Genomic DNA, 13494 nt, shown 5'->3' on the forward strand with positions numbered 1-13494 from the left:
AGAGTCAGATGTACTCAAAGATACCCCTTTCAATATGTCTCTACATCCAGTATGAAGCAAGTTAGAGGAGCCAATGCTAACTATCGTTAATGCAATGACTGGAAGTCTATGGTACCTACTAGCATGCTAGCAGTTACCATAGATTTCCAGTCATGGTGCTAATGCTAGTTAGCAACTTCCTTTAAACTGGACGCAGAGACATAAAAATGGTATCCGCGAGTTCATCGGACTCTGGTGAAGTAGATAAAGGGCTTCCCGAAGCATCTCTTTAAACCATTCAATCCGCTAATCCTTCGAGCCGTTAGACTGAATGACATGCATCTCCTAGAGATCTATTGATAGGATAGGTGCCTGTCAGTCACAAAGCCTCCTACCATGCCAGAGCTCTCCTACCATGTCAGAGCTATAGTCCTGATCATACAGACCTAAACACTATCCAGAACAACTATAGACCTGATCACAGACCTAAACACTATCCAGAACAACTATAGTCCTGATCATACAGACCACTATCCAGAACAACTATAGTCCTGATCAGACAGACCTAAACACTATCCAGAACAACTATAGTCCTGATCATACAGACCTAAACACTATCCAGAACAACTATAGTCCTGATCATACAGACCACTATCCAGAACAACTATAGACCTGATCATACAGACCTAAACACTATCCAGAACAACTATAGACCTGATCACAGACCTAAACACTATCCAGAACAACTATAGTCCTGATCATACAGACCACTATCCAGAACAACTATAGTCCTGATCAGACAGACCTAAACACTATCCAGAACAACTATAGTCCTGATCATACAGACCTAAACACTATCCAGAACAACTATAGTCCTGATCATACAGACCACTATCCAGAACAACTATAGACCTGATCATACAGACCTAAACACTATCTAGAACAACTATAGTCCTGATCATACAGACCTAAACACTATCCAGAACAACTATAGTCCTGATCATACAGACCTAAACACTACCCAGAACAACTATAGACCTGATCATACAGACCTAAACACTATCCAGAACAACTATAGTCCTGATCAGACAGACCTAAACACTATCCAGAACAACTATAGTCCTGATCAGACAGACCTAAACACTATCCAGAACAACTATAGTCCTGATCAGACAGACCTAAACACTATCCAGAACAACTATAGTCCTGATCATACAGACCACTATCCAGAACAACTATAGTCCTGATCATACAGACCACTATCCAGAACAACTATAGTCCTGATCATACAGACCACTATCCAGAACAACTATAGTCCTGATCATACAGACCACTATCCAGAACAACTATAGTCCTGATCATACAGACCACTATCCAGAACAACTATAGACCTGATCATACAGACCACTATCCAGAACAACTATAGTCCTGATCAGACAGACCTAAACAGTATCCAGAACAACTATAGTCCTGATCAGACAGACCTAAACACTATCCAGAACAACTAACACACTGAATTCATTCACCTCACAACAGGATACTACCAAGATACTCTGGGTTCTCATGATACTTTTTGTATTGCAATTCGATACTGTGATTTTATTTGTGATTCGATGTTCCAAACTATTGGCTCAAGCGATGTCAGCTGCAGAGAGCCAATGGAAAACAAGTTTTGATCAAATCATGGAAATAAAAGTGCTTCCTATTTTAAAAAAGAAGATGGAGAACGAGCTATGAAGAAAAAAAATGCTGGGGTTTTTGCTGCAGGTACAGCCAACTAGCGCAAAAATAATATTGTGATATTGATATCGTCAAAAGTAATATCCCATCAAACCCCCCCCCCCCATCACTAGAATTCACACGTTTTCAGTCATTTAAAATAGTAAAATTGCATCTCTACACAATATCACAACGGATGTTCTCAATCTGGAAGGTACACCCGATCTACACCCAATCTGGGAGGTACACAACCTGGGAGGTACACACAATCTACACCCAATCTGGGAGATACTGGGAGGTACACAACCTGGGAGGTACACACAATCTACACCCAATCTGGGAGGTACACAACCTGGGAGGTACACACAATCTACACCCAATCTGGGAGGTACTGGGAGGTACACAACCTGGGAGGTACACACAATCTGGGAGGTACACCCAATCTGGGAGGTACACACAATCTACACCCAATCTGGGAGGTACACCCAATCTACACCCAATCTGGGAGGTACACACAATCTGGGAGGTACACACAATCTACACCCAATCTGGGAGGTACACACATTCTACACCCAATCTGGGAGGTACACACAATCTGGGAGGTACACCCAATCTACACCCAATCTGGGAGGTACACCCAATCTACACCCAATCTGGGAGGTACACACATTCTACACCCAATCTGGGAGGTACACCCAATCTGGGAGGTACACACAATCTACACGCAATCTGGGAGGTACACACAATCTACACCCAATCTGGGAGGTACACACATTCTACACCCAATCTGGGAGGTACACACATTCTACACCCAATCTGGGAGGTACACCCAATCTGGGAGGTACACCCAATCTACACCCAATCTGGGAGGTACACCCAATCTACACCCAATCTGGGAGGTACACACATTCTACACCCAAACTGGGAGGTACACCAAATCTGGGAGGTACACACAATCTACACCCAATCTGGGAGGTACACACAATCTACACCCAATCTGGGAGGTACACACAATCTGGGAGGTACACACAATCTGGGAGGTACACACAATCTACACCCAATCTGGGAGGTACACACAATCTGGGAGGTACACACAATCTACACCCAATCTGGGAGGTACACACATTCTACACCCAATCTGGGAGGTACACACATTCTACACCCAATCTGGGAGGTACACCCAATCTGGGAGGTATACACAATCTACACCCAATCTGGGAGGTACACACAATCTACACCCAATCTGGGAGGTACACACAATCTGGGAGGTACACACAATCTGGGAGGTACACACAATCTACACCCAATCTGGGAGGTACACACAATCTGGGAGGTACACCCAATCTACACCCAATCTGGGAGGTACACACATTCTACACCCAATCTGGGAGGTACACACATTCTACACCCAATCTGGGAGGTACACACATTCTACACCCAATCTGGGAGGTACACACAAGTATTCCATCCTGTCGCTGTGTATTTCGGATGGAATCAAGTCATTAGAATGTACCAGTCCACTCAAATATATCTCCTTGGACAAAACATTTCAGAACCCAGGGGAGAAAGCTTCACCCGACCCCCCCACCTCCCACTAAGAGAAGGACCAATCAGAATGACCGATAGATTAACAGAACAGGGCTGGGTTGCCAAACACAGGAATAGCTTGAAGTGGAACTAAAACTGGCCATGGATTTCCCACACTCGTGCTTTACAAAGCCCATGACTCAGACCGGCTGTTGGTGAGTCGTTTTATTCACTGTCAGGTCATTTTGCAATGGATAAATCCACGTTTTCAGACTGCTAAATCAGGCTTCTGTTGATTACAGTCAGGCTTGTAGACCAGTGGATTACAGTCAGGCTTGTAGACCAGTGGATTACAGTCAGGCTTGTAGACCAGTGGATTACAGTCAGCCTTGTAGACCAGTGGATTACAGTCAGGCTTGTAGACCAGTGGATTACAGTCAGCCTTGTAGACCAGTGGATTACAGTCAGCCTTGTAGACCAGTGGATTACAGTCAGCCTTGTAGACCAGTGGATTACAGTCAGGCTTGTAGACCTGTTGAGGTGGATTACAGTCAGGCTTGTAGACCAGTGGATTACAGTCAGGCTTGTAGACCAGTGGATTACAGTCAGGCTTGTAGACCAGTGGATTACAGTCAGCCTTGTAGACCAGTGGATTACAGTCAGCCTTGTAGACCAGTGGATTACAGTCAGCCTTGTAGACCAGTGGATTATACAGTCAGCCTTGTAGACCAGTGGATTACAGTCAGCCTTGTAGACCAGTGGATTACAGTCAGCCTTGTAGACCAGTGGATTACAGTCAGCCTTGTAGACCAGTGGATTACAGTCAGCCTTGTAGACCAGTGGATTACAGTCAGCCTTGTAGACCTGTGGATTACAGTCAGGTTTGTAGACCTGTGGATTACAGTCAGGCGTGTAGACCAGTGGATTACAGTCAGGCGTGTAAACCAGTGGATTACAGTCAGGCTTGTAGACCAGTGGATTACAGTCAGGCTTGTAGACCAGTGGATTACAGTCAGGCTTGTAGACCAGTGGATTACAGTCAGCCTTGTAGACCAGTGGATTACAGTCAGCCTTGTAGGCCAGTGGATTACAGTCAGGCTTGTAGGCCAGTGGATTACAGTCAGGCTTGTAGACCAGTGGATTACAGTCAGGTTTGTAGACCAGTGGATTACAGTCAGGCTTGTAGACCAGTGGATTACAGTCAGGCTTGTAGGCCAGTGGATTACAGTCAGGTTTGTAGACCAGTGGATTACAGTCAGGCTTGTAGACCTGTTGCAGTGGATTACAGTCAGGCTTGTAGGAAGTATTAAGACCACACATTGTTCTATTTAGAGGCCGTGTTTATTAATAGACTAGCTAGATCCACAACTTGCTCCCCAGGTTTTAGTAGGCCTGAAGCACTGTACTGGAATTAGACTGTCACACTCAGCTGACCTTCTGCAGATATAGATATAATAACTTCTCTGGGAAAACAGCCCTGATGTTGGAAACAACCATCATTATGTTGTCATCCAGAGTCATGTATTTTCCAAGAAATTACCACATATTTTATATACAGCAGGTTTTGAAAAAGGACCAACGAGTTTGGTCTGCTTCGTGTTTTCATTTTTTGCCATGGCAAAATAAAATAATACTGTGATACTGGTATCGGCCCTAAAAGGTGTATTTCACTGAATAGAGAAACAGTCAGACGCTTCTAAGGCTGTGAAGCTACTGGGGTCTGTCTGATCATCTGTGTCCAAACGCCTTCCATCGTCATGACTACGAGGACCTAGTTCTTTACTTGAAAAAGGTGTTACTTGAAACGCGATCACGACACGCAGGTTAAAATATCAAAACAAACTCTGAACCAATGACATTAATTTGGGGACAGGTCGGAAAGCATTAAAACATGTATGGCAATTTTGCTAGTTAGCTTGCACTTGCTAGCTAATTTGTCCTTTTTAGCTAGCTTGATGTTGCTAGCTAATTTGTCCTATTTAGCTAGCTTGCTGTTGCTAGCTAATTTGTCCTATTTAGCTAGCTTGCTGTTGCTAGCTAATTTGTCCTGGGATATAAAACATTGAGTTGCTATTTTACCAGAAATGCACAAGGTCCTCTACTTCGATAATTAATCCACACATAAAATGGCCAACCGAATCGTTTCTAGTCATCTCTCCTCCTTCCAAGCATTTTCATATTTGAACTTATATGGTGATCGGCATCTAAACTTTCATAATATTACCACGACGACCGGCAAAACAGTTAGTCTTTACCCACGTGGGTATAACCAATGAGGAGATGGCACGTGGGTACCTGCGTCTATGAACCAATGAGGAGATGGGAGAGGCAGGATTTCAGCACGATCTGCGTCAGAAATAGGAATGAGCCCTTGGTGTCGCAGACACTCGTTGGCGTGCGCGAGCAGTGTAAACACAACAATAATTGAATAACATGGATTTCTAAATGTATTTTTCGACGTGTCCGAACTGGTCAGCATGTTAGGCTGCAGCAGCCAGTTGGGTCAGAGTGTTAGGCTGCAACAGCCAGTTGGGTCAGAGTGTTAGGCTGCAGCAGCCAGTTGGGCCAGAGTGTTAGGCTGCAGCAGCCAGTTGGGTCAGAGTGTTAGGCTGCAGGAGCCAGTTGGGTCAGAGTGTTAGGCTGCAGGAGCCAGTTGGGTCAGAGTGTTAGGCTGCAGGAGCCAGTTGGGTCAGAGTGTTAGGCTGCAGCAGCCAGTTGGGTCAGAGTGTTAGGCTGCAGGAGCCAGTTGGGTCAGAGAGTTAGGCCGCTAGAGTCAGTTGGGTCAGAGTGTTAGGCCGCTAGAGTCAGTTGGGTCAGAGTGTTAGGCTGCAGCAGCCAGTTGGGTCAGAGTGTTAGTCTGCAGCAGTCAGTTGGGTCAGAGTGTTAGTTTGCTGCAGCCAGTTGGGTCAGAGTGTTAGTTTGCTGCAGCCAGTTGGGTCAGAGTGTTAGGCTGTAGCCAGTTGGGTCAGAGTGTTAGACCTGCTGTAGCCAGTTGGGTCAGAGTGTTAGGCTGCTGTAGCCAGTTGGGTCAGAGTGTTAGGCTGCTGTAGCCAGTTGGGTCAGAGTGTTAGGCTGCTGTAGCCAGTTGGGTCAGAGTGTTAGTCTGTTTGGGTCAGCTGCAGTTTGGGTCAGAGTGTTAGGTCTGTTGCAGCCAGTTGGGTCAGAGTGTTAGGCTGCAGCAGCCAGTTGGGTCAGAGGTTAGCTGCAGCCAGTTGGGTCAGAGTGTTAGGCTGTTTGCAGCCAGGCTGTTAGTCTGCAGCCAGTTGGGTCAGAGTGTTAGGCTGTAGCAGCCAGTTGGGTCAGAGTGTTAGGCTGCAGCAGCCAGTTGGGTCAGAGTGTGGGTCCAGTTGGGTCAGTGTTAGGCTGCTGCAGCCAGTTGGGTCAGAGTGTTAGGCTGCTGTTAGCCAGTTGGGTCAGAGTGTTAGGCTGCTGCTAGCCAGTTGGGTCAGAGTGTTAGGCTGTCAGTTGGGTCAGAGTGTTAGGCTGCAGCCAGTTGGGTCAGAGTGTTAGGCTGCTGCAGCCAGTTGGGTCAGAGTGTTAGGCTGCTGCAGCCAGTTGGGTCAGAGTTGGGTGCAGCCAGTTGGGTCAGTGTTAGGCTGCTGCAGTCAGTTGGGTCAGAGTGTTAGTCTGCAGTCAGTTGGGTCAGAGTGTTAGGCTGCAGCAGCCAGTTGGGTCAGAGTGTTAGGCTGCAGCAGCCAGTTGGGTCAGAGTGTTAGTTGGGTCAGAGTGTTTAGGCTGCAGTCTGCTGCAGCCAGTTGGGTCAGAGTGTTAGTTGCTGCAGCCAGTTGGGTCAGAGTGTTAGGCTGTTGCAGTGTTAGGCAGTTGGGTCAGAGTGTTAGGCTGCTGTAGCCAGTTGGGTCAGAGTGTTAGGCTGCTGGGTCAGCCAGTTGGGTCAGAGTGTTAGGCTGCTGCAGCCAGTTGGGTCAGAGTGTTAGGCTGCTGCAGCCAGTTGGGTCAGAGTTAGTTGCCAGTTGGGTCAGAGTGTTAGGCTGCTGCAGCCAGTTGGGTCAGAGTGTTAGGCTGTTGCAGCCAGTTGGGTCAGAGTGTTAGTCTGTTGCAGCCAGTTGGGTCAGGTCAGCCAGTTGGGTCAGAGTGTTAGGCTGCAGAGTGTTAGCCAGTTGGGTCAGAGTGTTAGGCTGCCAGTTGGGTCAGAGTGTTAGGCTGCTGCAGCCAGTTGTCAGTTAGGCTGCTGTAGCCAGTTGGGTCAGAGTGTTAGGGGTCTGCTGCAGCCAGTTGGGTCAGAGTGTTAGGCTGCTGAGCCAGTTGGGTTGTTAGGCTGCTGCAGCCAGTTGGGTCAGAGTGTTAGGCTGCTGTAGCCAGTTGGGTCAGAGTGTTAGGCTTGGGTCAGAGTGTTAGCCAGTTGGGTCAGAGTGTTAGTCTGCAGCAGTTGGGTCAGTTGGGTCAGAGTGTTAGGCTGCAGCAGTTGGGTCAGAGTGTTAGTTGGGGGTCAGAGTGTTAGGCTGCTGCTAGCCAGTTGGGTCAGAGTGTTAGGCTGCTGTAGCCAGTTGGGTCAGAGTGTTAGGCTGCTGCAGCCAGTTGGGTCAGAGTGTTAGGCTGCTGTAGCCAGTTGGGTCAGAGTGTTAGGCTGCAGCCAGTTGGGTCAGAGTGTTAGGCTGCAGCCAGTTGGGTCAGAGTGTTAGGCTGCTGTTGGGTCAGTTGGGTCAGAGTGTTAGGCTGCTGTAGCCAGTTGGGTCAGAGTGTTAGGCTGCTGTAGCCAGTTGGGTCAGAGTGTTAGGCTGCTGCAGCCAGTTGGGTCAGAGTGTTAGGCTGCAGCAGTTGGGTCAGAGTGTTAGGCTGCAGTCAGTTGGGTCAGTTGTGTTAGGCTGCAGCAGCCAGTTGGGTCAGAGTGTTAGGCTGCAGCTGCTGCAGCCAGTTGGGTCAGAGTGTTAGTTTGCTGCAGCCAGTTGGGTCAGTGTTAGTGTTGCAGCCAGTTGCTGCAGCCAGTTGGGGGTCAGAGTGTTAGGCTGCTGTAGCCAGTTGGGTCAGTTGTTAGGTCCAGTTGGGTCAGAGTGTTAGGCTGTAGCCAGTTGGGTCAGAGTGTTAGGCTGCTGCAGCCAGTTGGGTCAGAGTGTTAGGCTGCTGCAGCCAGTTGGGTCAGAGTGTTAGGCTGCTGTAGCCAGTTGGGTCAGAGTGTTAGGCTGCTGTAGCCAGTTGGGTCAGAGTGTTAGGCTGCTGCAGCCAGTTGGGTCAGAGTGTTAGGTTGGGTCAGAGTGTTAGGCTGCTGTAGCCAGTTGGGTCAGAGTGTTAGGCTGCAGCTTGGGTCAGCCAGTTGGGTCAGAGTGTTAGGCTGCTGCAGCCAGTTGGGTCAGAGTGTTAGGCTGCAGCAGTCAGTTGGGTCAGAGTGTTAGTCTGCAGCAGCCAGTTGGGTCAGTTGGGTCAGAGTGTTAGGCTGCTGAGCCAGTTGGGTCAGAGTGTTAGGCTGCGCCAGTTGGGTCAGAGTGTTAGGCTGCTGCAGCCAGTTGGGTCAGAGTGTTAGGCTGCTGCAGCCAGTTGGGTCAGAGTGTTAGCCAGTTGGGTCAGAGTGTGCTGCAGCCAGTTGGGTCAGAGTGTTAGGCTGCAGCAGCCAGTTGGGTCAGAGTGTTAGTCTGTTGCAGCAGTCAGTTGGGTCAGAGTGTTAGGCTGCTGCAGCCAGTTGGGTCAGAGTGTTAGGCTGCAGTCAGTTGGGTCAGAGTTGGGTTGTTAGGCTGCTGTAGCCAGTTTGGTCAGAGTGTTAGGCTGCTGCAGCCAGTTGGGTCAGAGTGTTAGTTTGCTGCAGCCAGTTGGGTCAGAGTGTTAGGCTGCTGTAGCCAGTTGGGTCAGAGTGTTAGGCTGCTTGGGTCAGCCAGTTGGGTCAGAGTGTTAGGCTGCTGCAGCCAGTTGGGTCAGAGTGTTAGGCTGCTGTAGCAGCCAGTTGGGTCAGAGTGTTAGGCTGCTGTAGCCAGTTGGGTCAGAGTGTTAGGCTGCTGTAGCCAGTTGGGTCAGAGTGTTAGGCTGCTGTAGCCAGTTGGGTCAGAGTGTTAGGCTGCTGGGTAGCCAGTTGGGTCAGAGTGTTAGGCTGCAGCCAGTTGGGTCAGAGTGTTAGGCTGCTGTAGCCAGTTGGGTCAGAGTGTTAGGCTGTAGCCAGTTGGGTCAGAGTGTTAGTGTGTAGCCAGTTGGGTCAGAGTGCTGTTAGCAGCCAGTTGGGTCAGAGTGTTAGGCTGCAGCTGCTGTAGCCAGTTGGGTCAGAGTGTTAGGCTGTTGCAGCCAGTTGGGTCAGAGTGTTAGTCTGTTGCAGCCAGTTGGGTCAGAGTGTTAGGCTGCTGTAGCCAGTTGGGTCAGAGTGTTAGGCTGCTGTAGCCAGTTGGGTCAGAGTGTTAGGCTGCTGTAGCCAGTTGGGTCAGAGTGTTAGGCTGCTGCAGCCAGTTGGGTCAGAGTGTTAGGCTGCTGTAGCCAGTTGGGTCAGAGTGTTAGGCTGCTGCAGCCAGTTGGGTCAGAGTGTTAGCCAGTTGGGTCAGAGTGTTAGGCTGCTGCAGCCAGTTGGGTCAGAGTGTTAGGCTGCTGTAGCCAGTTGGGTCAGAGTGTTAGGCTGCTGTAGCCAGTTGGGTCAGAGTGTTAGGCTGCTGTAGCCAGTTGGGTCAGAGTGTTAGGCTGCTGTAGCCAGTTGGGTCAGAGTGTTAGGCTGCTGTAGCCAGTTGGGTCAGTTGGGTCAGAGTGTTAGGCTGCAGCCAGTTGGGTCAGAGTGTTAGGCTGCAGCAGTTGGGTCAGAGTGTTAGGCTGCAGCAGCCAGTTGGGTCAGAGTGTTAGGCTGCAGCCAGTTGGGTCAGTGTTAGGGTCAGAGTGTTAGTTTTGGGTCTGCTGCAGCCAGTTGGGTCAGAGTGTTAGGCTGTTAGCCAGTTGGGTCAGAGTGTTAGGCTGCTGTAGCCAGTTGGGTCAGAGTGTTAGGCTGTAGCCAGTTGGGTCAGTTGGGTCAGTGTTAGGCTGCTGCAGCCAGTTGGGTCAGAGTGTTAGGCTGCTTGGGTCAGCCAGCCAGTTGGGTCAGAGTGTTTGGGTCAGAGTCTGTTGCAGCCAGTTGGGTCAGAGTGTTAGTCTTGTTGCAGCCAGTTGGGTCAGACTGTTAGGCTGCTGTAGCCAGTTGGGTCAGAGTGTTAGGCTGCAGCCAGTTGGGTCAGTTGGGTCAGAGTGTTAGGCTGCTGTAGCCAGTTGGGTCAGAGTGTTAGGCTGCTGCAGCCAGTTGGGTCAGAGTGTTAGTTGGGTCTGCTGCTAGCCAGTTGGGTCTGTAGCCCGTTGGGTCAGAGTGTTAGGCTGCTGTAGCCAGTTGGGTCAGAGTGTTAGGCTGCTGTAGCCAGTTGGGTCAGAGTGTTAGGCTGCTGTAGCCAGTTGGGTCAGAGTGTTAGGCTGTAGCCAGTTGGGTCAGAGTGTTAGGCTGAGGCGGCTGGTGTTAGGCGAGATGTCACATTGATAGAAAGCTGAACGTTACCTCGTTGACGTCATATCCTCCTCCAGATCCACCGTGCTCAGTCTGCCGATGTGAAACATCCCACCGTCCCCAGACGACTACGGACCAAACACATGACACAGCGCAGAGAATTAGAAAGATCTGTCTATGTTTCTTCAATGTGAACATGTAGGCCTAGCTAAGCATGTAGGCCTAGCTAACATGTAGGCCTAGCTAACATGTAGGCCTAGCTAACATGTAGGCCTAGCTAACATTTAGCATCACTAAGTTAACATGTGTAATGTCTGTGGAAAAAGTACAGTTGAAGTCGGAAGTTTACATACACTTTAGGTTGGAATCATTAAAACTCGTTTTTCAACCACTCAGTTGACAAACTATAGTTTTGGCAAGTTGGTTAGGACATCTACTTTGTGCATGACACAAGTAATTTTTTCCAACAATTGTTTACAGACAGATTATTTCACTTATAATTCACTGTATCACAATTCCAGTGGGTCAGAAGTTTACAAACACTAAGTTGACTGTGCCTTTAAACAGCTTGGAAAATTCCAGAAAATGATGTCATGGCTTTAGAAGCTTCTGATAGGCTAATTGACATAATTTGTGCTCAGTTATCATGTATTAACATTCAGTAGTCAGTAGTACTAACAGCTTAGTTATCATGTGTTAACATTCAGTAGTACTAACAGCTCAGTTATCATGTGTTAACATTCAGTAGTACTAACAGCTCAGTTATCATGTATTAACATTCAGTAGTACTAACAGCTCAGTTATCATGTATTAACATTCAGTAGTACTAACAGCTCAGTTATCATGTATTAACATTCAGTAGTAGTAGTACAGCTTAGTTATCATGTATTAACATTCAGTAGTACTAACAGCTCAGTTATCATGTATTAACATTCAGTAGTACTAACAGCTTAGTTATCATGTATTAACATTCAGTAGTACTAACAGCTTAGTTATCATGTATTAACATTCAGTAGTACTAACAGCTCAGTTATCATGTGTTAACATTCAGTAGTACTAACAGCTTAGTTATCATGTATTAACATTCAGTAGTCAGTAGTACTAACAGCTCAGTTATCATGTGTTAACATTCAGTAGTACTAACAGTTCAGTTATCATGTATTAACATTCAGTAGTCAGTAGTACTAACAGCTCAGTTATCATGTATTAACATTCAGTAGTACTAACAGCTCAGTTATCAGTTATCAGTGTATTAACATTCAGTAGTACTAACAGCTCAGTTATCATGTATTAACATTCAGTAGTCAGTAGTACTAACAGCTCAGTTATCATGTATTAACATTCAGTAGTCAGTAGTACTAACAGCTCACTTATCATGTATTAACATTCAGTAGTCAGTAGTACTAACAGCTCAGTTATCATGTATCATTCCTGTGTAATTGAAGTAACACGTATTAACATCTATCAGTCAGTTGTACTAACTCAAGTGAACATGTTTGCTTTAATGCCAGTGTAATTTACGTAACATGTTTTAAGCGGTACTAACTCAAGTCATAATGCCGGTGTAATTTACGTAACATGTATTAAACGGTACTAATTCAAGTCATAATGCCGGTGTAATTTACGTAACATGCATTAAGCGGTACTAACTCAAGTCATAATGCCTGGTCAACTTAATAGGAAGTGGTGAATGACGCAACCAGCAGAATCTACAGGCTTAAAGGCTGATTCCCTGATTACCTTAATAGTCGGAGTTCAGTGTTTGTTATTAACTTAATAAGGTTCTATTCTGAAACTCTGGTTTGAAGATTACTTTTTTGCTGTAGCTATTTTTCTTAGGTCTGCCAGTCTTTGGCATATTGTTAAAATGGGCATCGATTTATTAAAACTTCTAAAAAACGTGCTTGTCTGAAAAGCATCCTCCAACTCCATCCTGTGACGTTTGCATGTTGTTGTTGTTAGCAGCATTTGCAAACGCCTGCATGCAACAAACCACAAACGGGGCACTCGTTTTTTTTACATTAATCTCATAGCAAAACATAACATACTCTTCGAAAACATCATGGATAACTAGCTGGCACATAGCGGCAGCGTTAGACAGTTCTGCTTGTGTTCGCTAGTTTAGCATGCTAGCCCTACCTGTCTGGTGTATCGGACTTCTTCGGAGCCGTTGAGAAGTGGGGTTCTCTCGCCGCCACCGGACTCGTCACCCCGGCTCGACCACGACACTTTCTTCGTGATATTGGCCATGCTTACTCGCGGTAGTTCTCCACTCTCACAATCAGTGAGATAGTTTTTATTTTGCAGTTGTGTCTGGTTAACCACCTCTCATTCTAGCTTCCTTATGGGAGGATCTCAATTGAGTTCCGCCTCGCGTCCTCTCTCCTCGTCTCCTTCTGAAAACCCATTGGAGGAGAAATCCAGATGTCCCGCCCCTCTGACCATCTCCTCCAATGGGTTTTGAAAAAGAGATAAGGAGAGATGAGTGAGGACGTAAAGAGGGAACTTTAAGATATTCCACATGACTAAAATCATAGGCGAACTCGTGATGGTTTCTACCGGTGGCACACAGGGTCAAACATAACTGTTTTTCGCATAGATTTCTGGGAATTGTAGTTCTCTAACTGACAGCTGAGACCAAAAACAGAGGGAGAGGGAGACGCATTTTTGCCATTATTTTACAGCATAAGAGCCAGGCAATGATATCGATGTCATATTATGAAGAACTGATTGTTTACATGTTGGTGGTTAATTATTGAATAATCTAGGTATTTGTAGCAGTCTTACATCAAGGACCTTGGAAATTGAAATAGTTTAAGTAGGCGACAGAAAAAAACTATGGTTTTCCCTCTCAAGTGAAATAATATGCTGACAAGACAAAACCA

The sequence above is a fragment of the Oncorhynchus nerka genome, unplaced genomic scaffold (genome assembly GCF_034236695.1).
Source record: "Oncorhynchus nerka isolate Pitt River unplaced genomic scaffold, Oner_Uvic_2.0 unplaced_scaffold_1211, whole genome shotgun sequence".
Lineage (NCBI taxonomy): Eukaryota > Metazoa > Chordata > Actinopteri > Salmoniformes > Salmonidae > Oncorhynchus > Oncorhynchus nerka.